Here is a 27698-nt window from a genome sequence, read left to right on the forward strand (position 1 = left end):
AACATTAAAAAGTGGGCTATTGGACATGAACAGACATTTTTCAAAAGAAGATGAACAAATGGCCAAGTATATAAAAAATTCTCAACATCACTAATCAGAGAGATGCAAATTAAAACCGCAATGAGATATCATCTTACACCAATCAGAATGAATATTACAAAAAAGGCAAAAAAATAACAGATGTTGGCAAGAGTACAGAGAAAAGAGAACTCATACACTGTCGGTGGAAATGTAAATTAGTGCACCCTCTATGGAAAGTAGTATGGAGATTTCTGAAAGAACTAAAAATAGAACTATCATATTATCCAATAATCCCACTACTGGGATTTACCCAAAGGAAAAGAATTTGCTATATAAAAAAGATACCTGCACTTGTATGTTTATTGTAGCACTATTCACAATAGCAAAGATATGGAGTCAACCTAAGTGTCCATCAATAGAGGATGGATTAAAAAAATGTGGCATATATTCATACAATGAAATACTATTTGGCCATAAAAAAGAATAAAATGTCTTTTGCAGCAACACTGATGAAACTGGAGGCCATTATCATAAGTGAAAGTAGTCACACACAGAGAGACAAATACCACGTGTTCTCAATTATAAGTGGGAGCTAAACAAGGTGTACACATGGAGTCAGAGTGCAGAATGACAGACAGTGGAGACTCAGCCGGGTGGGAGGAGAGTGCTAAGAGAGGGGTAGATGATGAGAGGTTGTTTGGTGGCTACGTGTGCATTGCTCCAGTGACGAATGCACTGAAGGCTCTGACTTCACCACAATGCAATAAATCAACGTAGCAAAATTGCATCTGTACCCCATGAATATATACAAATAAAAAATAAATTAAAGAACAAAAGAAAACCTGGACTCTAGGGAGGCTCAGCCCCTAATAAGCTAGATGACATTCACTAAGTCACTTAACCTTTCCATTTCCTTAGATATAATCAAGGAAGTCAAAATATTAATACATGACCCTTTAACCTCTGTTTTGCTAAAACACCCTAGGATTCTATAATCTAGGTAGTAGAAAACTAGTCAAATGAAGAGTATGTTCAGGATATATTCCTAAAGTGGTAACACACAGAGAATTTAAGAGAAATCCCAAATTAGATCCCAGTAACCAACAGAAAAACTAAACATAATAAAAACTGTGATATGCTCTATCCAGAGCCTACATATTTCCGAGGCAGTCTATAGATCATAACGAAAGCAATTACACAATTTCCACTTAAATAACAAGTTTCTGTGGTTTAAAAGTGGCAGGTTTTCCACCCTATAATAATAAGTCTTTGGCTACCATCAGCTATTTTCACAGAATAATTTGAATTGGAGAAAAGAAAGCACAAACAACACTGTTTTTCAAGCTGTGAGAGAATCAGTGATTGCAGAGATTTGATTTAAGAGGACGTCAGGTACAAGCAAGTATGTTGGTTAAAAAAATATATAGCACGATCCATCAAAAATGTCTATCAATATGAGATATAAGGGTTTTGTGGAAATCCTTGACTTAAAAGTTTCTTAAAGAACTGTGAGACTCATTTTATTATAAAAACTGGAATTAAGAATTGTTTTCAAAGAATTCAGAGGACTCTGATGTTTCAAAACAAAACAAAAAGTGTATCCTCAATGCAGCTGTAGTGTCGCAGACAGAGCTTGGAACTAAAGTTGGTCCTGGATTTACATCCTTGGTCTGCCATTTATTGGCTGTGTTATCATATGCAACACACTCAGTCTCTCTTAGCCTTAGAGTTTCCTCCACACAGCTTCAATTAAAAATGAATATGATTAATATATGTGAAAGGGTTTTGTAAAAATGTTGCTAAAAAAAAGTGAGAACTTCTAAAGAAGTCTAAGACATGTTCAATTTTTCAGTATATAAAATGTGATGAGACATAAAAAAACACAAGCAAAACAAAAGGCAAAAGGAATTCTCAAAGCAAAAGAATCATATAAGGATGCAGAGAGTACCTAAAAGGAAATTTTTTCAATAGCTAGTAACATAAAAGTTTAAATACCAGAAAGCAATGCAATAAAACATTATTTTTATTTTATTTTTTATTTTTTTATTTCAGCATATTACGGGGGTACAGAGGTTTAGGTTACATATGTTGTCCTTGGCCCCCCTCCCCCGCAAGTCCGAGTTTCAAGCGTGTCCATCTCTCGGATGGTGCACATTGCAAAACATTATTTTTAAATTTGCCTACTTCGGACTAATGGCTTTTATACCTAGGCTAAGATAAAACTTGTTTTGCAGTTATCTATAAGGTAATACATTTTCTACTTCCTATCAAGACGGTAAACTCTTTCCACTATTGGCTTCTTCCACAAAAATCAATCCCGAAAAATTGTAGCTTAGTGAGGGAAATAGTTGTAAGAAACTTAAAAAAGAAAACTATGAACATGAGAGTCAGGGTGCTACAGCCTAATCTGGGAAGGAACAGGTTGCTGGAAAACTTTCCCATGCTACCCTTGCCTTTCCTCTGAGGATAAACAAAGCATACACCGTCAACACGCCATAGAAATTGGACAGCAGAAGGCCAATTATTAATGTTAGCAGGGTAATATGGGGCAGCTTAAGGGCTCTTGTGAAGGTGAAAACCATAGGTAGAGAAGAGGCAGGAAGTGATCAACAGGGATTCAGTGGTGCCTGGAGTTCCCTGCCAGATTAAGAATATTTGACCATAGGCTGGCCTTTGACCCGTCCCAATTCACATTACCAGAGTAGCTATATCCTGGGAATAAAAGTTGATCTAAAAATCAACTATGAAGAACATCCACCTGTTAAAGCAATATGAATATCTAAACACATACCATTAGCTTCCCTTCGGGTCAGGAGCGAGGAAAGAGTAGAAGGGGAAAGCCATGTCAGGCAACACCACATTTACAAGCAAGGAGGGAGAGTGGGTTCCTACATGCCCAGATTTCTCCCAGACCAATCAGTCCAATCAGGCCCACAAAATGAGAGACAACTAACCAAGAGATTCTTGGAATTGCTGCCACTCCAGGAGTTCACCAGAGGAAACTGTATTATGCCCAGGGAAATTTAAGCCAGAGGAGGCAAAGGCCACTAGGTGGCACCAAACCACAGCCAGCACCAGTACAGATTTGGCTCTCAGCCTAACCCCAAGAACTCCTGACTAGGAGCTAAACAAGTTTGCTCTACTCATTTCATCAACATTAACAACAAATAGTCTTGCACATTACATAATTGAAAATTCTGGCCTCCCCCTTTCGTCTTGGGGAGGGGTTTTATGTAGCTGCTGAAGCAGAATTATTGGACTAGATGTACCAATCATTTAAAATAAACATGATATAGCTAAGGCAATAAGGAAAGATACCAACACTGTAAAGTATGAATAAGAAATCATTAAGAATAATTTAAAATGTTGGTATAAAAATAGATGTAATAAAAATACAATAGAGGAGACAAAGAGCAGGATGGATATAGCCAAAGGGTACATGATTTAGAAAATCAGATTGGAGAGCTTTCCTAAAAGGTAATAGGAAAGAATGCAATATAACAACATGAAAGACAGCTGGGTGTGGTGGCTCACACCTGTAATTCTAGCACTTTGGGAGGCCAAGGTGGGAGGATCGTTTAAGGCCAGCAGTTCGAGAGCAGCCTAAGCAACATAGCAAGACCCCTGTCTCTACAAAAAAATCGAAAAATTAGCCAGGAGTGGTGGTGCGCACCTGTAAGTCCCAGCTACTCTGGAGGCTGAGGCAGGAGGATCACTTGAGCCCAGTAGTTTGAGTCTACAGTGAGCTATGATGAGGCCACTGTACTCCAGCCTGGGTGACAGAGCAAGACCCTGTTTAAAAAAAACATGCAAGAAAAGCCAAGGGATAGAAGCAGATAAGTGAACATTCAGGTAATAGGAGTCTCAGAAAAAATGGTGAGAAAAGGGAGGTGGAGAGACAAAGAATTTCTTTAAAGGAATAATTAAAATAAATGTTACAGAACTAAAAAAAAGATGAAAGATCTCAGAATGGAAGGACTAATAGAGCAAAGAAGAAAAAATCTGACATATTATGATTAAATTTTAAAACAAAAAGTAAAAGAATTTCTAAAGCTTCCAAAGAGAAGCAGATAAACTTTGGAACAAGAGTATAAGAGTATGATATAGTAACACTTTAAAAGTATTGAAGGAAAACAATTTTGACTCTAGAATTTTATATCAAGCTAAACTGTTACTCAAAGGTGAGGGCAGAATAGAAATTCCTCAGGCATACAAGGCCACAGAAGGTTTGCGCCACAGAGACTCAAAATGAAAACATTCTAGGAAAAGTACTCAAAAAACAAAATCAAGAAGATGATTTAAATATAGAGTATATAAGGGTTATCAAACATTTTACCTGTTATTGTGTAACAAAGCTAAATTAAACATAAAAAAAAGGAAAAAGAGAAGAATATCCATAACAACTAAGAACTAAAACTCTAAACAATATGAATTAGTACCAAGAAAATAATAATGAGCATAAATCAATGAAATTCTAAATAAAAATGCAATAGGGGAGATTAGCAAAGGTTGCTTTTCTGAAGACTATCAACAAATATCTACAAACCTTTCCCAAGATTTATCAAATACAGGGGTGACGTGGGGGGAAGAAACAAAGAAGCAAAATACAGAATGAAAAGGGGAACTACAAAATGTTAAATAGATATTTTTAAAGTATCATAAGTATAGTCTAATAATTTGAAAATCTATATAAAATGGAAAAATTCCCAGAAAAATATAATGCACCAAAATTATCAAAAAGAGAAATAGAGACCTTGAATATACCGAAAACTATGAAATAATCTGGAATGCTACTGAACATATTCCTCTCAAAAAGTCCAAGGCCCACAGGGTTTTATGAGTGGGTTTTAATAAACTTTTAAGAAACATTAATGGCTTTCAAATACAAGCAGTTAAGCCAAATTGGAAGAGTGAAAAACTGCCCAGCTCATCTTAGAGGTTAATGGAATCTTGATTTCAAAACTAGACAATGTAAGGAAAGAAAATATGGGCTCACTTCACTTAGAAATTAGAATGGGGGGTGGGGGTGGGGGTGGAAATACCACCAAATAAAATATTAGCTAACTGAATCCAACATTTATCAAAATATAATTGTCTCCCAACCAAGTACTAACCAGGCCCGACCCTGCTTAGCTTCTGAGATCAGACAAGATCGGGTGCATTCAGGGTGATAAGGTGTCCTGGAATGCAGAGGCAGTTCATCATCTATATTTAGCTCAATTAACATAAGAAAAGCATGTGATAAAGTTTATGACCTATTTATAATCTAAAAAAGACTTAAATTATAAATGGAAGAGAATTTCCTTACACTGGAAAAAGCTATACAAGAATACTGTTCTATCTGAACCTAGATGACCACCTGCTAGTGGAACTCAGTAGCAAAATAAATTCAAATAAATTTTCAGTTTTCAATTTTCTTCACTTCTGAGTTCTCACAAATAACTATCCAAAATTCATGAACCATATATAACCAATTAATTGAGAATCTTGCTACACCAACTCACTATGTAATTTTAAGCCCCAAGTAATCCTGAATAGCAAAGAATATCTGTATAGCAAAAACTTACATGACCATTATACTTGAGAATCTACATTTTCTGTACGATCAGGAACAAAAGAAACTACTACATCACAACTCTTAAATACAGTTCTAGAGGTCTTGGACAAAATAAAAATAGAAAAGAAAATAAAGCATGTAAATATTGGAAACAATGGAAAAAATCATTATTTTTAGATCATATAAATATCCACCTAGAAAAAAAAATTTTTTTTTAATTTCAGAGTAAGAGAGTTCAGTGAGGTTGCCACATAAAGGGTTCTTATCCTACATTCCATAAACTATAATGGGTCTATAAATATGGATGGAAAAATAAATTACATTTTTATAATCAATTTCTATTTGAAATACTTCTATTTACTCTCCCTAACATGTCATATTTTTACTTTCACTAATCTCTATTTAGCATTTCCTTCGATTATGAATGTAGACAATAATTTCTATTGTTATCAATAAAAATCAAAGATGTTTCCGTATCACATGGAAAGATGCAGATATCTTAAAATAGCACTAATGTTCATTATTTCAAAACTATGATAGCTATTAGACAATATTATTTAATACATTAAAAAAGAAACACATATCTATGTATTCTAACATTATCCTGAGAAAGTTCCCACAGACTTCTCCAGATTGCCAAGTGTCCAGAAAACCTAAGTCTTCAAAAACCATGATTAGGGAGAGAGAGAAAATTATCCTTATTTGAACAAACTATCCAATATGATAAGTAAATTTCAATGTTTATGTGAAGTATGTTTTTTTAAAAAAAATCTCTACTTAAAACAGCTCTTGGCCGGGCGCGGTGGCTCACGCCTGTAATCCTAGCTCTCTGGGAGGCCGAGGCGGGCAGATTGTTTGAGCTCAGGAGTTTGAGACCAGCCTGAGCAAGAGCGAGACCCCGTCTCTACCAAAAATAGAAAGAAATTAATTGGACAGCTAAAAATATATAGAAAAAAAAAAATCAGTCAGGCATGGTGGCGCATGCCTGTAGTCCCAGCTACTCGGGAGGCTGAGGCAGTAGGATTGCTTGAGCCCAGGAGTTTGAGGTTGCTGTGAGCTAGGCTGATGCCACGACACTCACTCTAGCCCAGGCAACAAAGTGAGATTCTGTCTCAAAAAAAAAAAAAAAAAAAAACACCTCTTGAGCACCGGAAGCACAAGGGAATGGCCAAGCAGTGACCTGATTCTGTCCATGTTGGAGGGGCTGGGACACCACATGACAGCACACAGCAGGTGCCTTAAGGCCAGGCCCTGAGCCACTACACCAGTTGCCCATCTGTTGGAACGTGAAAAGAGAAGGCCTGGGGATGCCCCAAACCCCTTCTACTTCTGCCTGTCACAAGTGCCACTATGCCATGGACCTCACCGTCTCCTCTCTTCTCCAGCCTCTTCAGTAAGAAGCAGATGCACATTTTGATGGTTGGATTGGATGCTGTGGGCATCACAACCATTCTGTATAAACTGAACTTGGGGAAGATAGTCACCACCATTCCTAACAACAGTTTTAATGTGAAAACTGTACAAGAACTTGTGCTTCACAGTACAGGATGTTGGTGATCAAGATAAAATTAGGCTTCTCTGGAGGCATTACTTCCAGAATACCCAGGGTCTTACTTTTGTGGTAGATAGCAATGATCATGAAAGAATTCAGGAGGGAGCAGAAGAGTTGGAAAAAATGTTTCAGGAAGATGAGTTGAGAGATACGGTACTGTTGCTTTCTGCAAACAAAGAGGATTTGCCAAATGCCACGGCCATCAGTGAATTGACAGATAAATTAGGTCTTCAGTCTCTTCGTAACAGAACATGGTATGTTCAAGTCACCTGTACTACACCAGAAACTCGTCTCTATGAGGGACTTCACTAGCTGTCAAATGAAGTTTCAAAACGTTAAATGAAACTGGATTTCTAAGGAAGGACGTGTTTGATAGAACTGGTCTAGGCTTGTTAAAACAAAATTAGTTTGCATTTTGGTTATTAAGCAGTATCTGAGACTGGTTTCGACAGAATATTACGGCATTTAAACTTATTTTGTTGCCGATTATTGTTTACCAAGTATAATGTTGCTACTTAGCAATATGCATGGTTTTAAGGAAATTCTCCTTGGGAAAATAGCATCCTTTTTAAATTTTACTTCCCTTAAGTCTAAATGCCTGGACACAGCTATTGTGAAACCTTTAAATAAAACGATTTTGAATGTTTTCTGAGTCCACAACAAATAATGTTCTAAAGTTATCCCCTTGCTACTTTACTAATACCTTTATCATTCTTGGAACAATCTGCTGATTTTAAAATGTAGCATTCCATTTGTATTTATTTCCCTTGCCAAAAGGATTTTCTAATACTGCTTGTACCAGCCAGGCCAATGCTCCGAAACACTATTGAGTGAACTATAAGTTTACTGAGGACTTATTTTTTTCCCCCATATTGACTCCTGGCCTCCATTGAACAAGTTTATCTTTGTGTGGTTTGGATTTGACAGCTGATTAGTTCTGTGCTGATTGCAAAGAGTTCATATTGAGATGGTTTTTAATACTCAGCAAATTGTCTTCTTTTATATCCTATCTTTTTTATGTTGTATGTTGCTTTCGGTATCAGCCTAACTCTTTGCCTAAAATATGATAGTTCTGGTGATGTTTCATTGTTTACTGTTGAACATATATTAAGAGTTTTTGGAAACCTTGTCAAATTCAATAAATAAGTTTTCTTCATAACCCATTTGGAATTATAGCTAATAAAATGAAAAAACATAAAAAAATATAAACACTTCTTTTTCAATTAACTCATTTGGTCCCAACTAAGTCAGAAAGACAATAGGTGCTCTCTTGTCCCAGTGTGGCCTCAAAATTTAAGAGCACCTTAAACATTGAAAGGGTCAGGTGCTCCGTCCCAAGTGATCAAAAGATAAAGAGAGAACCAATGAAGGAACTAAATTATTTAAACTGGTCAAAAGGGAGTAGATGAAAATTGTCACTTTATAAAATCATTATACAAAGTAGGATACAAAACAGTCCCTGCCTCTATGCTAACTCTTTATTTCAGTTTTATAAATGTACAGGTATAAATAGATTTAAAATGAAAATGAAGAGATTTCAATTCAAAATAAGTTGAAATTTTCTGACACTGAAATAAATGAGTTAGGAAGAATTCAGGATTTTCATCTAGAAGCTTTTCTAAATAGATCTCTATTTGTTGAAAAAGATTCAAGGTTTATTAGTACAGAGATGAGATCAGCTCTCTAAGCCTTGTCAATTTTATTGACCCATGACAATAACTTCAGCAGAACAAATCTTAGTTTGAAAGTACCAATTGTAACTCTCCTAATTTCAATGAAAGAAGAATACTAGTCAAATTATTTTCTACTTCCCAACTTCACATTTCCTAATGCTATATAATATCAGTAAACATAAAAAATCATAGAGAATTATAGCAATAGTTGAGAAATACATTCAACTTTTATTGGCATTGTCATAGGGTCAAAGCCCTATTTCTTTTATCCATGATCCATGGGTTTGTTCCATATTAAAAGACAATTAATTATATGAATTAAAATTGTCAAGAACACAAAATTCTATTTAGAATAAATTATAGAACAATTAAGAAGTTTTGTTTTATTCAATGATTTGTCTACATTAAAAAGATTTCTCCTGTTTTTATAGTTGGGCATTAAATTTGACATTTAATAATATTGATACAATTCTTAAATCTAGACAATTATTCCAATTAACCATACATATTTTCAAATGGTAGAAACTAAAAGCCATCACTGCCAATACTACTTACTCTTCTCAACAACTCCCATTTATTATACCTAGAATATTCAACCCAGTACCACTTTGTAATGATTTAATGAATAAAATCAACAAATACTAAAAAGATCCTACCTGGGATTTCACAATGCTTAACGCTATTTTGTCAATCTCAGTATCATTCATTAAGAGATAACTAAATCAAAGATTGTTCTTATGGCTCATATATACAGTAACAAGCTCACTTCCACCAAGATGTACAGAATTTGCACTGTTACTAAATATCTTAATAATCTCTGAAAAATAATATTTAATTGTCCTAAAGTCAGGACCTATTTTCATTTTTGTTTGAACAGCTTATTCTAAACCAGAGCATCTCAAACACTAATGTGCATACAATCGTATCTTACTAAAATGCAGATCCTGTTTTAGTTGGTAAGTCTAGGGTAGGACCTTTTTCCAGCGTATCCAAGCTATATAAGCTATTTGCCTTTAGTCACTTAGCAGCCCCTCTTAGTTATCAGATCAGCTGTCGCTACTTGTGTTCAAGTAACCCTTATTTTACTTAATAATGGCCCCGAAGCACAAGAGTAATGATGCTGGCAATTCAGGTATGCCACAGAGAAGCCATAAAGTACTTCCTTTAAGTGAAAAGGTGACAGTTCTTGACTTAAGAACAAAAAATCATATACTGAGTTTGTTAAGTTCTACAGTAAGAATGAATCTTCTGTGAAATTGTGAAAAAGGAAAAATAAATTAGCGCTAGTTTTGCTGTCACACTTCAAACTGCAAAAGCGATGGCCACAGTGCATGATAAGTGCTTATTTAAATGGAAAATACATTAAATTTGTGGGTAAAACACATAAACAAGTTCTGGTTAAGGGCAATCAGGTTTGGTACTATCGGTGATTTTCAGGCATCCACTAGGATCCTTCATGGATTAAGAGGAGATTGCTGTAATGGTAAATAGTTTTTAATAACTCTAATAATTGGAAAAATTTAGATTTATTCTATAAGTTGTAACTATTTAAGGTTCCCACAAAAAATTTTATTCAAAAAAGGCAGTTTTTACTCTTAAAAGTATTTAACATCTAGATATTAGTAAAATTTTGAAGAAAATAGCATAATGTATTCAGAATTTTCCAGTAAGAGATAATCAGCAGAAATTATTTAGGAAATCATTAAAAATTTAATTGGCAACAATGTTTCCCTAAATAAAAATAATGAAAAGTTGAATTAAGAAAAACTAATGTTATTATCAATTCTTTGTATACTTGACATGATGTTACATAATCTAAGTATCAAACATCTAGAAGAATTTGTATCTAGATCTTCAAAGTATTTCTAGAAAATGCTGCACAATATGTATACCTAATCTTATTTTTCTGGGTTGGTAAGAATTATAAGTTTGTTAAACAACACTTGCAAATGCTACCTTGAAAATAATTTGAAGTTTGTAAATGTTTTTTCTAAAATATTTATCCTTACTGCTATTCCAAAGTTTCTAAATTTATACAAGCAAATCTAAATGTTTTTTCCTATAGACTTCTGAGTTAAATGTTTACGTATAACAGAAAATATAACATTTTTGAAATATCTATGCACAGAATTTTCCAAACATAGCAAAAGCAATATTTCAAAGACATGCCTTGGAACACATTTATAAAACAGACCAAATTTTTACTACTAAACTACAAATCCAAAAACTACAATAGGAAATTATACACAACCACAAAATCTTCAACTTCTAGTTTATATAGAGATGAACAAATTTAGGTGGTAGAAAATTCTTAATTATGTAAATCATTGTTGTTCAAAATGTGCATTATAAGATGCAGGGTGCTACTTAATCCTCCTCCTACTAGTCATTAGTAATGTAACCATGGGAAAGTTATCTTCTTTAAGTATTAATTTCCCTTTTCTGTAAAACAGTAAATTGCTTCCCTTGTCTATGGGCTGTTCAACAAATATTTTGTGCCTACTCTGAGGCAGGCACTATGCTGAAGTGAAAAAGGTCAATTACTCACCATAGGACTTACATTCTAAACCAAAAGACAAACAGATAATATACAAGTAGACGGACAGGCAGAGGAATAAATAGCTGCTATGAGGTCATATAAACTAGGATAAGAGGATCAAAAATGACTGGGGCTGCTGTGTTTAACAGGAGTATATTAGGAAAGGCCTCCCTGCGGAAGTGATATTTGAGTTGAGATTTGTCTCTAAGATGTTATGAAAAACCAATGATCATGCCTATTTTGTTTCAAATATATTTTCTAAATTTCATTGTTAAAAAATCAACTTTCATTTATCCATAATCATGATAAATAGGGATGGCATAAACAACCAAATGTGAAAGATAATTTCCAACTAATTTTGCCCCTTAGCTTAATAATTGCTAATAAAGTACAAAGTTGGCTAATTTGTGTGTCACAGGTATGTCCCACCCTCTAATAGCGTTGACAGTAACAAAGAAAAAAATAGAAAAAATCAGGCAGCTGATGGAGGAAAATTGGGGAGAGGGGAAGAATAAAGAGAAATAAAAGGACTAGATGATCCATAAAGTGGATAATCAACCCATGAATAAATCATGAGTAAGTGACGTTTCTATTTTCATTTTATTCCCAAGAAGTAATAATTTTAATGGAGTGGGGGGTGTGCGCATGCGCGTGTGTGTAGGCACACAAACGCATGCCATGGCTTTTGTACTTGACTTCACCGAACACTTTCCCCCTTTTCCTCTGGAAGCATTTTATCTCAAAGTATAAGATTTAAACGCAAATCTGTAACTATGAAATGGCTCTGGTTCAACGTTATCAGAAAAGGACCAGAACTTTAGGTTATATAAATTCTCATGTTTTTCTTCTGAGATGCATCAGTCACTTGGCACAATACTTCAGTCACTGCAGAACGCCTGATTCCTCACTCCTTCCCTGATAAGCTGTTCAATCAGAACTGTGCTGAATATATTTTTAAGTATCAAACTAAAAAGCTAGAATTCAAACTCTGAAAAAATGGTAAGGAGGAAAGAAAAGTATTTTCTTTAAAGATATATAAATACTATTCAAAAGAGGATGATATTAGTTATTACATTTTATACTCTTTTATAGGTTTTTAATGAAAGGACTTTCAAATTGACTATATGAATTATCTTGGAATTTAATCATAAGGGGAAGGAAAATTTTACCACTACCCTCTTGGGTTTTTCAGCTGGGTCTGAGAATTAAATTGACATAAGGCAGATCCACAAGAGAAAAGCATACAAATTTATTTAATACTAATTTTATGTGGCACGGGAGTCTTCATAAAGAAATGAAGACCCAAAGATTCAGTTAGAGTTGACTATTTATATATTGAATTAGACAAAGAGTAGTAAATTATAAAAATACGACAAGGCAAAGGGGCTTCAGCGAGGGTAGTTATTTTGGTATAGAAGTGACTAGGAAGATAAGGATTAGTTTAACAAAGTTTGTTTATATAGATTTTCCTCAGCCTCAACTTCCCATACTTTCCTTCTGATATAGGGAGGATATCTTTTACATGGCAATTCAACCTCTTGCTTTTAAGAAGGAGGAAGGTCAGAGTGATCTTGCACCTACTCTTTTTTAACTCAAAACAGTCAATATGCCAGAGTGGTATATTTGGAGTGCATATTCTTAACTCCTTCAATACTTTCTTTATACTTTTATGAAAGCTTTCAATCTTTAGCTTCAGACAAGGTCCACGATCAGAGCAAAAGTACTGAGACCATTATCTCTTGAGATAATCTAAGGCAGGTATAACCTAAAGAATTTGATGGGAAGAATGTACACAGTGGCTAACTCTGACAAACTTGGTTATATTGAATATAGATGAAAAAATGTATTAAAATTCCTTTTTTTTTTTCTTTTAGAGCCAGGGTCTCACTATGTTGCCCAGCTGAAGTGCAGTGGCTATTTATTTACAGGTGTGATCACAGCTCACTGCAGCCTCAAACTCCTGGGCTCAAGTGATCCTCCCACCTCAGCCTCCTGAGTAACTGGAACTACAGAGGCATATGCCACTGCATCCAGCTAAATTCCTTAATTTTTATTCTTTTTCATATCAGCACTGGCCCCACATGGTCATAAAACTGGTGCACGAAAGAATAATTCTCATTCTCCACACTTTGAAAAATCTGACGTGAGGCAAAAATATTAAAATGTGGGTATTAGATCTTCTCCTCATACTCCCTGCCCCTCTTTTACCACCCAGACAGACTATAAAGTCTCTCAGAAAAGAGAACCATATATTATTTATCTTGGAATCCCTAGAATCTAAGAAAGGACTGCCACAAAACAGATATTCTAACAATAAAGAATGTTAGCTGAAATCTTTTAGATGAGGGCTGTTTTTAAACATGTTACTTTATTACTGGAAACACCAAATAAAACGTACGTACTGTCCTGAAATGCATGTCCCCCTACTACCATTGCTGCAAATACCAGTGTAAAGTAGCGTGGCTATATCCCCCTCAATGGAGACTGGGTAGGTCCTGGCAGAACCAAAAAAAGCAGCAAAAGTATTCAAAGTTAAAAGGTCTCTTTCAACCACTTTGAACCTAAGTTTTCAAACATGTAGATTAAAAGACACTAGAGAAGTAAACAATCTCCAAGTATCTAGAACAGTGGTCCCCCACTTTTGGCACCAGGGACCAGTTTCATGGAAGACAATTTTTCCACAGACCAAGGGAGGGGGGGTGGTTTCAGGATAATTCAAGCGCATTACATTTATTGTGTAGTCAAACCTCTCTGCTGATGATAATCTGTATTTGCCGCCGCTCCCCAGCACTAGCATCACCACCTCAGCTCCACCTCAGGTCATCAGGCATTAGATTCTCATAAGGAGCTGCAACCTAGATCCCTCATGTGCGCAGTTTACAGTAGGGTTTGTGCTCTTATGAGAATCTAATGCCACCGCTGATCTGACAGGAGGCAGAGTTTACGCAGTGATGCAAGCAATGGGGAGAGGCTGTAAATAACAGATGAAACTTCCCGTGCTTGCCCACTGCTCACCTCCTCCTGGGCAGCCCCGTTCCTAACAGGCCATGGACAGGTGCCAGTCCGTGGCCTGGGGTTGGAGACCACAGATCTAGAAAACACACATGAGGTAAAAAGCAAAAATGCCAGGCATGTTACCACATAGAGTTAGATTCTAAGAAAACTATACAAGCTCTTAAGAATGAAATGGGAGCCTTAAATACCATGTAATCCTTAGTATCTGTTGATATCCTACAAAAAAAACTGGCCTCCCCGACAATCCCTTCCAGTGGTAGGTTGAAAAGAGGTTGTTTCCCTCCTAAATTTCCAAATGCAGCTCAGTCATACATTTAGCAGCCATTGTAATGAAGAGGAGTAAAGCCTTAGGTTAATTTTTAAAAGCCACGTTCTCAAGGAAATTTACCTAGCAAAACAAAAGAAAAACTATATCCCTTAGCCATTAACTTTGAGGACAAATGCCACTTAAAATTTTCTCTCTCAGAATGAAGTTCATATAAAGTTCTGTTAACAATATTACTTCTCCCATATCCCTTTATAATACTATAAAAAGAGGGGAATCACATAAAGACCAAAAGATTGCTGAAATTCACCCCCAAAATTCTAATGGTAAACATCCATCATTCTCTTCCTCTTTCCTGCTCTCCCTCTCCCTACCCTCTACCTCCTGTGTGTGCATGCAATGTGCCTCCTTTCCCAATGATTACATCTGAGAGAGCAGTGGGAAATGATGAAGACAAATGATTTGTTGAATAAAGATAATGAAAAAAGGCCAGGCACAGTGGCTCACACCTATAATCCTAGCACTCTGGGAGCCTGAGGCGGGAGGATCGCTTGAGGCCAGGAGTTCGAGACCAGCCTGAGCAAGAGGGAGACCCCTGTCTCTACTAAAAATAGAAAAAAAAATTAGCCAGTCAACTAAAAATAGAAACAAAAAATTAGCTGGGCGTGGTGGTTTGTGCCTGTAGTCCCACCTACTTGGGAGGCTGAGGCAGGAGGATCACTTGAGCCAGGAGTTTGAGGTTGCTGTGAGCTACGCTGATGCCACAGTACTCACTCTAGCCCGGGCAACAAAGTGACACTCTGTCTCAAAAAAATAGATAAATAAATAAAATATAATGAAAAAAAAGGAATAGTAACAGGAGAGAATATGATCAATGAAAATTAGTACCTATACCTAAGCAAATCATGGTAGAAATCATGACATTTTATGGTCTCACTTATTCCCGTGAAATAAGCCACTAAAATTGGAGCTCCCTTCCTGTTCCACTGTGTTAAAGAAGGCCTATCTTTTCTATTAATCCTACAAATGTCTAAGTCATATTTATGTGTGGCAGCTTATTGTCCCTCCCTCACTATCCATCCAGCATCTGTTTGATTGTGATAATGGAAGAAAGCTACAAGCTAAAGAGAATATTCATTTTATCCATTCATTTATAGTATTCATCACACATTTATTAAGCCCATTCTAAGTTCCAAGCCTTAAGCTAGGCTAGAAAATGATCTTGGCTGAGGTAAGAACTGAAACAAAGAAGGGTTGCTCCAAACCCAAGACTTACTCCCTGCAATAAGTCACTGTGCTCTCTTATGCTTTTCCTTTTCTTGCTCTACCCATTCAGTAATCTGGCAGAAGGTAGAGGAATACACACACACACACACACACACACACACACACACACACACAACGAAGCAGGTTAATTAAGATAGCTGGTAAGCCCCTGACACCTGGCAAAACCATAAAAGTTCTCTTTATTCATTACAACACAGACTCAAAGTCTGGAGGAAAAAAAACGGGAAGGTCCTACAACCAAACACACTATGAAGGATGGGTCTCTAGCATGGAGAAAACTACCATTAACTTCTTGAGAACATATTCATGGATTGGTACATGGTTTATGAGTTGGGAGATACCTGCCAATAGGTTATAAATAAAACAACACTTGAACATGCTGAGAGAGACTCAGTTATAAATGTAAGGTTTCTCTAAATATCTATTTGTGACATCTTAATATTTCATGAAGTTCCTTTCACCTAGCTGGAAAAAACCTTCCAAGTACTTAGTAAGAGAACTAGTATAAGTAAGAATTCTTCAAACATCTACAAAACAGGGATTCCTGGCTCCCCCATTACTATCTATGTGACCTTGAACAATTTAATCTCTCTGTGCTTCATGTTCTTCATCTATAAAATGAGGCTAATACCAGTACGGACCTCACAGGGTTGAGGTGAAGATTAAATGAGCTAATATATCGGCACAATGTGTGGCACATAAAAAGCAACCAACAAATGTTAGCTGTGGTTTTTATAACAAATTACCCCACACTTTCCCAATAACAGGATGTCCGACATCACTTAGGATAAAATCAATATTCTCTTTGTCAGAAACCTATTACATATGATTGGTGATCTAATTGTAAAAAGTCACATCATGAATAGTTATACCAATATGAATTTGCTATATTTATGTGTGTTCATGTATATAAAAATAATCCATACAGAGTATGGTATGAAAAAGTAATCATAGTTGATAGTTAACTTTAAGCATTTTCTGTGCATTAGGGCTTTTACATATATTACAAAATTTAATTAAAAATAGAATCCCAAATGTAAGTACTATTATTACCTTAATTACACATATAAGGAAACTGAAGAGCAGTGAGATTAACTGCCCAAGTCCACACAAAGGAAGTGACTAGGCCAGATTTAAAGCCTAGTCTTTGCAACCTCACACCGGAGCTTCTCACCAGTATGAATGCTGCCTTCACAAAGAAAGATCCACCCACCCAGAATTCAATTTACATACACACACACACATACACACACACACCATTTAATGATCTCTAAGATTACTTATCATGAATGCTGAAAGAAATCCAAATGTGTAACTCATAGAGGACAAAGTCACTTCTTTCGTCCTAAAACTACAATCACAGTCCAGTTGACTGAGGTACTCCCTATGACACAAGGTTCTAACAAACAACTTGATTGAAACAGCCAGTTCAGGGTTTTTGTTTTCCCTTCAAGGGTTTTGGATTTTTCCAGTATTTTAAGTCAAAACAGTTACCTGAAATTATTAAAACAACTGTTTTTTTTTTTTAAATATGCCATAATTTTTACTTTCTAGGTGGCCAGGCCTATAGTTAGCATATTATGACTTACCCTGAACATATTTCCATTGGAACTAGTAACCATGACTCCCTTCTGCCTACTTCTACTACTCGCTTTCTTTGCTAACTCTAACTCGGCATTCTTCCCCATTTACTATCTCAGAACCAATGTGGATGGAGAATCTGAGTACGATTAAACACTGCATATAGATTTCTCCTTCAAAATAATCAAGAGAAAACAATTTGAAGAGACATTAAATGTAAAAATTTTAACACTATATTAAAACTTGAGAAGAAATAACAAGAAAGTAAATGTGATCCAATGTTAAATTATCCTTTATGTGCATACTTTAGCCAGACACTTAAGGAAATTATCACTAGGCAAAAACATGTCTAATTTCAAGCATAAAACAAAATGCTTAATGAACTAACTGTATTTTTTCATGTTTCCTAACTTTTTAATCCTTTACATTTTACTGCTGCATTTTATCACCGAACTTTAAGAAATGGACAGTTTATTTTAAATACTTGCATTGCTTTGTTAGAATATGAAAACATTACTTTCAGAGAAGCTATCAAATGACCTTGATGATCTACAAAACATTCATTATAGACTGGTAAACATTTGTGAAAATTCTTGCTGTGATGATTGATTGCATTTTTCCTTGCTTCAGTTACCTCAAACTAAATTGCCTGTCATTAAAATGATGACTTCTGTCAACACAGTTTCTTAATCCTTATTCAGTCTTTTCTAGCAATGACAACCTTAGAATAATATATTGTAAGTCTTTATGGATCAATAATGCTCAGTAGAAAACACTGCCATCTACCACCAGGATTTTTATCCCCTTATTTATAATGATCTCTGACAAGCTAACTAGCAGTAAAATTTCTTACTAAGGAGAGAAAAAAAATAATAAGTAGAATATAATACTATAAACAATATATGCCAATCTAAACAAGTTAAGAATTTTGAGTGAAGCTCAATGTTAGCAAAATGCTTTTATCCTAAAGTAGTTAATGACTGAGATGTCATTTGCAGATTGCTCAAGAAAAAAAAATTATTATGCAGGCCCTTAGAAATGATTTATGGGAAGTTATTTATGTAAAAAGGCTTCTCTACAGTGTCAGAAACAGAAAATTTCCACTTAAGAACCATAAAACATAAGCCTACATGTACACGCTGGTTAATTTTTTTCCATAGGCAAGTAGAAGACATTTTTTTCATTTAATCTATATTTAGATTGTACCTTAGACACCTTATGTGAGAATAAGATTATAATTGTCTCTAAACACTACAATTTAGATGCTTTCATTTAAACCAAGAATTACTTAAAATGCCATTATATCAACGAAAACAGAGTCATGACACTCTTTTACAATTGACATTGCCTCTTTTATATAAGGAGTTATATTAACTAAGCCTTCTCTAAATATGCACGTGTTTTATCATTTATTAAACTCAACTAACCTGGCAATCTTTGACAGTACTGAACTGGAGGGGAAATTTTTCAACAAGCTAGCAGTTCACCATATTTTCATCCCAAACTACTTAACTACTGAATGAGAAGAAACAATTTGTTTCTACTAATGGCATTAAAGGAAAAAAAAAATCAGACTTTATTTGATTTAGAGAAGAATTAACTTCATATGAACTTATCACTTGAGATTAAACTTACTGGGGAAAAAAATGTAACCTCCATGCATTCTTTCTCAAGAAACTACTTGAGAAATTAAAATTGAAGAGGTAAAACAAGTAAGAGGAAAATACAGAAACCAAGAAAGACAGGAACCTAACACAGAAAAGAGACAAAAGAAACCTAAATTGAAGCAGGAACACTGAAGGTTCCAAGAGGAATGTCTCTAAGAAAAAAAAAAAAAAAGACTTATTATGTTATCAGTTTGATTATATTGAAAACAGTTTAGAGTTCTGTCAGAGTTGAAAATAAGAATTAGTAACTGGTACAAAGAAAACTAAGCAAATGGAAGGAAGGTATTAATTCCCCCTAAAAATACAGGCATACTTCAGACATATTGCAGGTTCAGTTTCAGACCAATGCAATAAAGTGAACAATAAAGTCAGTCATACAAATCTTTTGTGTCCCAGTGCATATAAATGTTTACACTATCCTGCAATTCGTTAAGCGTGTAACAGCATCATGTCTAAGAAACAATGTACATACCTTAATTAAAAAATACTATATTGCTAAAAAATGCTAACAATCATCTGAGCCTTCAGCAAGTTGTAATCTTTTTGCTGGTGGAAGGTCTGGACTCGATGTTATGGCTGCTGACTGATAAGGGTGGTGGTTGCTAAAGGTTAGGGTAGCTGTGGCAATTTCTTAAAATAATGAAGTTTGCCACATCGATTGACTCTTCCTTTTATGAAAGATTTCTCTGTAGCATGCAATGCTGTTTAATAGCCTTTTAGCTACAGAATTTCTTTCAAAATTGGAGTCAATCTTCTCAAACCCTGCCACTGCTTTATCAACTATGTTTACATCATATTCTAAACCCTTTGTTGTCATTTCAATAATGTTTACAGCATCTTCACCAGGAGTAGATTCCATCTCAAGAAACCTTTTTCTTTGCTTAACTATAAGAAGCAATTCCTCATCCATTCAAGTTTTATCATGAGATAGCAGCAATTCAGTCACATCTTCAGGCTCTCATTCTAATTCTATTAATAGCTCTCTTGCTATTTCTACTATATCTGCAGCTACTTCTTCCACTGAAATCTTGAGCTCCTCAAAGTCATCTATAAGAGCTGGAATCAACTTCTTCCAAACTCCTGTTAATGTTGATATTTTGACCTCCTCCCATGAATCACAGATGTTCTTAATGGCATCTAGAATGGTGAATCCTTTCCAGAAGATTTGCAATTTGCTTTGACCAAATCCATCACAGGAATCACTCTATGGCAGCTGTAGCCTTATGAAATGTATGTCTTAAATAACGACTTGAAAATCAAAACTACTCCTTGATTCAGACTGCAGAATGGATGTTGTGTTAGAGGCATGAAAACAACATTATCTCCCAGTACATCTCCACCAGAGTTCTTGGGTGATTAGGTACAGTCAATGAGCAGTAATATTCTGGAAGGAATCTTTTTTTTTCTGTGCAGTTGGTCTCAACAATGGGCTTAAAAATATTCAGGAAACCATGCTGTCAATAGATGTGCTGTCACCCAAGCTTTGTTGTACCATTTCTAGAGCACAGACAGAATAGATTTAACATAATTCGCAAGGGCCCAGGATTTTCAGAATGGTAATTAAGCACTGGCTTACAACTTAAAGTTACCAGCTGCATTGGCCCTTAACAAGAGAGTCAGCCTGTCCTTTGAAGCCAGGCATTGACTTCTCCACTCTGCTTATGAAACTTCTAGATGGCATCTTCTTCCAGCAGAAAGCTGTTTTGTCTACATTGAAAATCCGTTGTTTAGTATAGCCACCTTCTTCAATTCTCTTAGTTAAATCTTCTGGATAACTTGATGCAGCTTCTACATTAGCACTTGCTGCTTCACCTTGCACTGTTATATTATGAAAACAGCTTCTTTCCTTAAACTTCATAAACCAACCTCTGCTAGCTTCCAACTTTTCTTCTACAGCTTCCTCACCTCTCTTAGCCTTCAGAGAACTGAAGAAGGCTGAGTCCTTGCTCTGGATTAGGTTTTGGCTTCAGGGAATGTTGTGGCTGACTTGATCTTCTATCCAGACCACTAAAACTTTCTCCATATCAGCAATAAGGCTGTTTTGCTTTATCATTCACGTGTTCACCAGAGTAGCACTTTCAATCTCCTTCAAGAACTTTTCCTTTGCACTCACAACTTAGCTAACTGACTGGTGGAAGAGGCCTAGCTTTCGTCCTATCTCAGCTTTCAATATGCTTTCCTTACTAAGCTTAGCCATTTGTAGCTGTTGATTTAAAGTAAGAAACATAGGACCCTTCCTTTCACTTGAACACTTAAAGGCCATTGCAGGGTTATTAATTGGCCTAATTTCAATATCGTTGTGTCTCTGGGAATAGGGAGGCTCAAGGAGAGGAAGATATGGCTGGTCAGTGGAGCAGACAGAACACATACAACATTTATCAATTAAGTCTGCTGTCATATGGGTACAATTTGTGATGCCCCAAAGCAATTATGATAACAACATCAAAATCACCAATCATAGATCACCATAACAGATACAATTATAACGAAAATGTTTGAAATATCACAAGAATTACCAAAATGTGACTCAGAGACATGAAACAAGTACATGCTGTTAGAAAAATGGCACCAATACACGTGCTTGATGCAGGGTTGCCACACACCTTCAACTTGTAAAAAACACAGTATCTGTGAAGTGCAATAAAGTGAAGCACAATAAAACAAAGTATTCCTGTAAATAAAAACAAGTTACACGAGGGAGGAAAACTTGAACATAGCACATTACAGAGCTCTGTTGTCAGTATTCACATAGTCACAATACTGTGACATAAATATTGAAAGGATGGGAAGAGGAAAAAAAAGTAAAATGGAAAATGGTGGGGAGAAGGGAGGAAAAATGGTAAATCATTTTCATTCATAGTAGAAAGGCACTACGTAATTAAAACTGAAAAGTCGGTAAATGGTAGCATGAAATTTGGGTGGGGGAATACAGAGGTAAATAAAAGAGGAAAAACAACAACAAAAAGTTGAAAGCAATTGTCTCTGAGAAGAAGACTAAGGAATGAAGAGAGAGAGATCCAATCTTACACTTTAAGCCTAACAAACTGACTTATTAAACTATGTACACTTACTACTTTGATAAAAATTTAAAACTACTTGAATGAAGTAGAGCTATATGAATCAACACTGATAATATCTCAATAAGAATGTTGGGCAAAAAAGGAAATTGCAGAATGTTAAATTCACTACTGATATCATTAATACCAAGTTTAAAAACAAAACCAAAGCAAAAAGAGGGAAATGTGTAGACTTTGAAGTTAGGCAAACTGGAACTCCTCTACTTACTAGTAACAATACCATGGGCAAATGACTTACCAGCCCTTAGCCTCAGTTTTCTCATATGCAAAATAGGGATAATGATAATATCTATATGATTGTGCTATCTTGTGGATTAAATAATATAATGCACATAAAGTACCTGGTTCATAGTATACACTGATAATGTGTGTTATTATCCATTTTTTCTTCACCTTCCAACTTTTCTATAATGAAAGTATAAATGTAATTCAAAAACTTTTTAAAAAAATGTTAAAAAGTTCCTTGAATTAGAAAGTTGCATCTATTCTTTGATCTATTAGTTGGTATCCAAAGAATAGCTCAGCCTCAGTTATGTCTGCTCTGTGCTGATCTCACACACAAATAAACAATGGACAGATACATAAAGAATTATCAGTTTGAAGAGGTGACCCGACCTCCTCCTCTACTTTTATTCCTTCAACATATATTGGCCACTCATTATGTTTCAAGGAATAATATAAGACGATATGCAGGGAGCCAGGCATGGTAGCTCACATCAGCAATCCCAGAACTTTGGGAGGCCAAGGCAGGATGATCGCTTGGAACCAGGAGTTTGTGACCATCCTGGGCAACATAGTAAGATCTTGTCTCTACAAAAAAAAAATTTTAAAAAATTAGTCAGACATGGTGGTATGCACCTGTAGTCCTAGCTACTCTGGAGGCTGAGGTGAGAGGATCACTTGAGCCCCGGAGTTCCAGATTACAGTGAGCTATGATCATGCCACTGTGCCCCAGCTTGGGTGACAGATTGAGACCCTGTTTAAAAAAAGTATGTAGACTATAAACATGCAAAATGCATACTTTCTATGCTCAAATAGCTTACTGAAATCAGAAAAGGGAAGCAGAGAGGCAAGCAAATGCAGTGTGATACATATGTCATGGCTTTGAAGTCAGGCAGTCTGGGATTCCAATCCTGCAATTGTGTTTTAGGGAAAATTTCTTAAACTCCAACCTCCAGTTTGCTATGCAAAATTCTGAATAATAGAAATTGCCTTGCAGTGTTGCCTAAGGGTCAAGATAACATCCTTAAAGCAACTATCATATAACATACAGTTGATGCTCAATATTTGGTAACTCTTGGCCCTATTAGAATTATTGTAGAAGATATCTTCAGAAAGGGAAAATTCAGGGGAAAGCCTTTGTACATGTGGGTGTTACTCTGTAAAACTTTCACAAAAAGATACAAATGCTATACAAATTCAAAGTGAGAATTCACTTTTAGATAAGAGAAACCAGGGAATAGTTTTTGTGGAGATACTGGCATTTTAAATACCATGTTCCATACATCCTAAAACAAATATTTTCATGTCTTAACATCTTTGAAACAAGGTATATCTGGCAAGGATGCTGTGTCAATTTAATTGGCAACATTTTTTCTTAGTGGTACATAAATTAATCACATCTTAGATGCAGTGAAGTACAGCCCACAGGGATAAAGAGAATTACTAAAAATACAGAGGCGTGAATGTTGGCACATACAGCTCAGGTTGGCTGGCACGTAATTGCACACAAAGAGGAGTTAGGAAGCAAGGGTGGAAAGGCGTACTCTCTCATTAGTTATTTTTCTACCCTCTGTGCCATTATCACATTAGTTTAATTTACTGTTGCTTTATGGTAATCTTGGTATTTGGTCAGATGAATTTACCCTCAGTGTTCTTCAAAATTATGTAGCTCTTCTTGGCCTTACTTTTCCATGTCAATTTTAAATCAGATTGTCAAATGTTGTAAAAAAAATATTAGGTAGGATTTTGTTGAAGTTGTTTTGAACTTACTGGATTAATTTTGGGAGAATTGTTATTATGTTTTCACATCCAAAAATGTAGCACCTCTCTCCATTTATTTAGATCTTATGTCCTTCCACGAAATTGTATAATTTTTTTCCATAAAGGTCTTGCACATCCTATGTTGGGTTTACTCCTTGATACTTTACTTTGGGGGTTGTTATTTCAAATGGTGTTTGAATTACAATCTGTAAACTGATGGCATATTCAGCAATCTCAACTGTAAATGGTGATACAATTAACGTTAATATATTTAATCTTGCTTTTCTGTATGTTGATATGTATCACAATTTAAAAATTAATAAAAACATTTCCATGATCTATAGAATACTAAAACTACACAAAAAAATGTTCATAACACATATGCAATTTTAGTTAAGACAATTAAAGAACTGATTTAAATTGTCCTAGAAAGAACACAGCATCTAAAACCCATACTCATGTCTAATCTTATATGATACATATGAAATGTTGGATTATTAAATATTGGACTATCCCATTTGTGTAACCTTAAATGATATGAGTGGTAATGATATCAAAACAATTATTCTCATCCACTTTAGTGATTATATTCTATCAACTCTCAATTGCCCATACCAACAGAGAAAAACATCAAACACATGCAACAGAAAACCACATCCCTAAGTTTGTAAGTATCCAGATACAGCCAGGTTATCATCTGCTCTCCTTTTCCTTAAGACAACTTCACTGATCACAGGACAGCTGGTGGCAGAGAACTGAAATTTACTGGCAGTAGAAATGCATCCCAGACAGCCTCCTTAAAGTGTGAAATAGACTATACACAGACATTTATTATTCCAAAATTTCTCTAACCTAAGTTCTAAATTCTCCTTTATCTCATTACTTTACCCTTCTCTAAAGGGCCATTAACAAATTAAAGAACAAAATCGATGAAGTGAGTTTGAGACCAGTATGCTAACTTTCAAATCTCTATCTTCTGGGCTCCAGACATTTGGACACCCAACTGCCTACTTGGACATTCCTATGCAAGTGTTCTCTGACATCTCAAATGAAACATGTTTACTACTGAAGTCCACCTCACTTGCAAAACTATGTCCTCTTTCCATCAGTCCCAATGTCAGTGAGTAGCAGCTCAAGAGGGAAAGTTAGAATTTGGTCTTGAGTACTGTAAAGACATTCTGAACCCCAATATCCAAGACCTGCGCCGGCTGACTGTACTACCTTAATACCCTCTCTCTCTACCCTCATTACCACAGCATCAGTTCAGGTGGTCATCATTTCTTTCTTGTACTATTTCAACAATTCTTTTAATTGGTCTTTCTACCCTCATCCTCCATATAATGACCAGAATGATCTTCCAATAGTGTAAATGGGTACATGTTACTCTCCTGTTGAAAATTCTTTAATGCCTCCCCAATGCTTAAAGGATAAAATTCGAGTTTCTCAGCATAATACCCAAAAAACTTTTATAGTCTACATCTCCAGTTAGCCTCATGGTCCATAGTCCCCTTTTCCTGATCTTGCTCTTTAAATGCCTCTAAGACCTTTGCATATACTGTTCCCTCAACCTAAAATCCCTTCCTTATTTTCTATTATCTACCTGGACACATTTTTCAATTCTTGATAAATTAGCTGAGGTATCATCGCCTCACAAAAACCATCTCTGAATCCCCAAGAAAACTGAGCAATGCTCTACATTTCTTTTGAATCATGGCTTATCACACAGCACTTAGAACATTTCATTTTAATTCTTTAGGAATATCTTTTTCCTCCTAAATAATATTTCATTGAGAAACATCCAGACTTAGCATAGTGTCAGGATTTATAGACACTGGAAAAATACTTGTTTAATAAACACAGTATATTGGTATTAATTTCTTATTGATCTGAAAATATGGCTATTGCTGACACTTTAAAATTGAAATATTTCTTGATAGGAATCATTACAGTTTATAAGGATGATTTTCATTAAAAAGTGAAATATTGTTATCTTAATGAGTTATATATAAAATTTAAAAATTTTACACTAATTTTAAGTGGCATAATCACTTAAGAAACTACTAAAAACTTTCTAATTGAAAACAAAGTATGAAAATTATGAATCCCATAATTAAAAGATACTTTCAAATATGGGGATAAGCACAATTTTGTTCCTGGAAAATAATATGGGAATACTTCTATGTTTCCTTTATAATTTCCCTAAGCTTGAAGTCTCTACTTGATGTTACACATGGAACTTTTAAGAAATCACATACAATTTTCAAAACAAAAAATTTTACTTTAAAATTTTAAATCTGAAATAAAGACCACATTCATCTTTGAATGTTTGATTAACTTCCCCAAATAAATCAGACTTGTTTACCAAATCATGGTATATTTTATAATTAAAAGATGAAACAACATAAACAGTAAACAGAAATTCATTTGCAGTTAAGTTAATAAGTGTACCATAAATTATTTAAAAACACTATCAAAGTAAGGATCTTACTCAGGAGATCCCCAATGCTTAAAGGACAAAATCCAACCCATTAAACTCAGGAGTAATGTATTTCAATCATTAACAGAAAAAGATTCAGGCAAACAAAATATTAAACACAGATTGTCAAATCTATATTTATTTCTAACGTAAGCATTCAGTCACAGAAAACAATACATATCAATGATTTTTTAAAAGTTATATAATATGTATATACTTACTGATATTAGTGTGCAAAATATAGAATCCAACCCAAAAAAGAATCAAATTTTCTTTTACTCTATAGTCTGAAGTATGTATTTTTTATAATTCCTACAAGCTATAGGCTCCTAAAAAAATAGGAGTCTACACAAAAATCTTTCTGTTTTATAATCTAAGCTAATATTAACATTACTCAGTGATTCTCATTCATTATTAATATTTTTATGAATTTTTGAGGAGAACTGTCTAGGTTCAGGAGCATATATCCTAATGGAGGCTTTTAACCTTCATCTTACGATGCCAAATGGTGAATAAAAATCTCAAACTAAGAAATCAAATCTTTCTCTCCCTCTGTCTCTCTCTCTCTCCCCCCACTCCGCTGACATTTCCTTATGTACTCATCCATATCCTCCCTCCAAATCAGGAAGCAAATTAGGAAAATCTTTACTTCAAACTTGGCTAGAAGTGATGAGAAAATTCATCTAGCCAATAAAGAAGGGAAACAGTAAAAAAAGAAAAAAACTAATCTAAGACACTGTCAGTCATAAGCAAGTCTATTTCCACAGTCAGCCTTGTTACAGGATGACTTACTTCAGATATCCCGCCGTTGTCCTTTACAGATGCCTACTGACATCACTACATTCAGCCCATCTGTTTAAACAATGCTTACGCTAGGTCTTCATTTTGAAATTAAAAGTCTACTTATAAAGATAAGGTACCAATTTCTTGCATATTTTAAGTTCTTAACAGTAGTATGTCTCTGCATTTCAAAAAAACCCCACATTTGGTTAATAGCTATTTAAA

General features: G+C 35.1%; 1 protein-coding gene and 1 pseudogene across 1 annotated transcript in view; one reads left to right on the forward strand and one right to left on the reverse strand.

Annotated features, from left to right (window-relative positions):
- Positions 1-27698, reverse strand: part of FBXL17 (F-box and leucine-rich repeat protein 17) — a 533407-nt gene that overhangs the window by 407312 nt on the left and 98397 nt on the right. The gene's annotated exons all lie outside the window — the stretch shown is intronic.
- Positions 6959-7469, forward strand: LOC105812822 (annotated as a pseudogene).

This window comes from Propithecus coquereli, unplaced genomic scaffold (assembly GCF_000956105.1).
Source record: "Propithecus coquereli isolate 6110/MARCELLA unplaced genomic scaffold, Pcoq_1.0 Scaffold265, whole genome shotgun sequence".
Taxonomy (NCBI): Eukaryota; Metazoa; Chordata; class Mammalia; order Primates; family Indriidae; genus Propithecus; species Propithecus coquereli.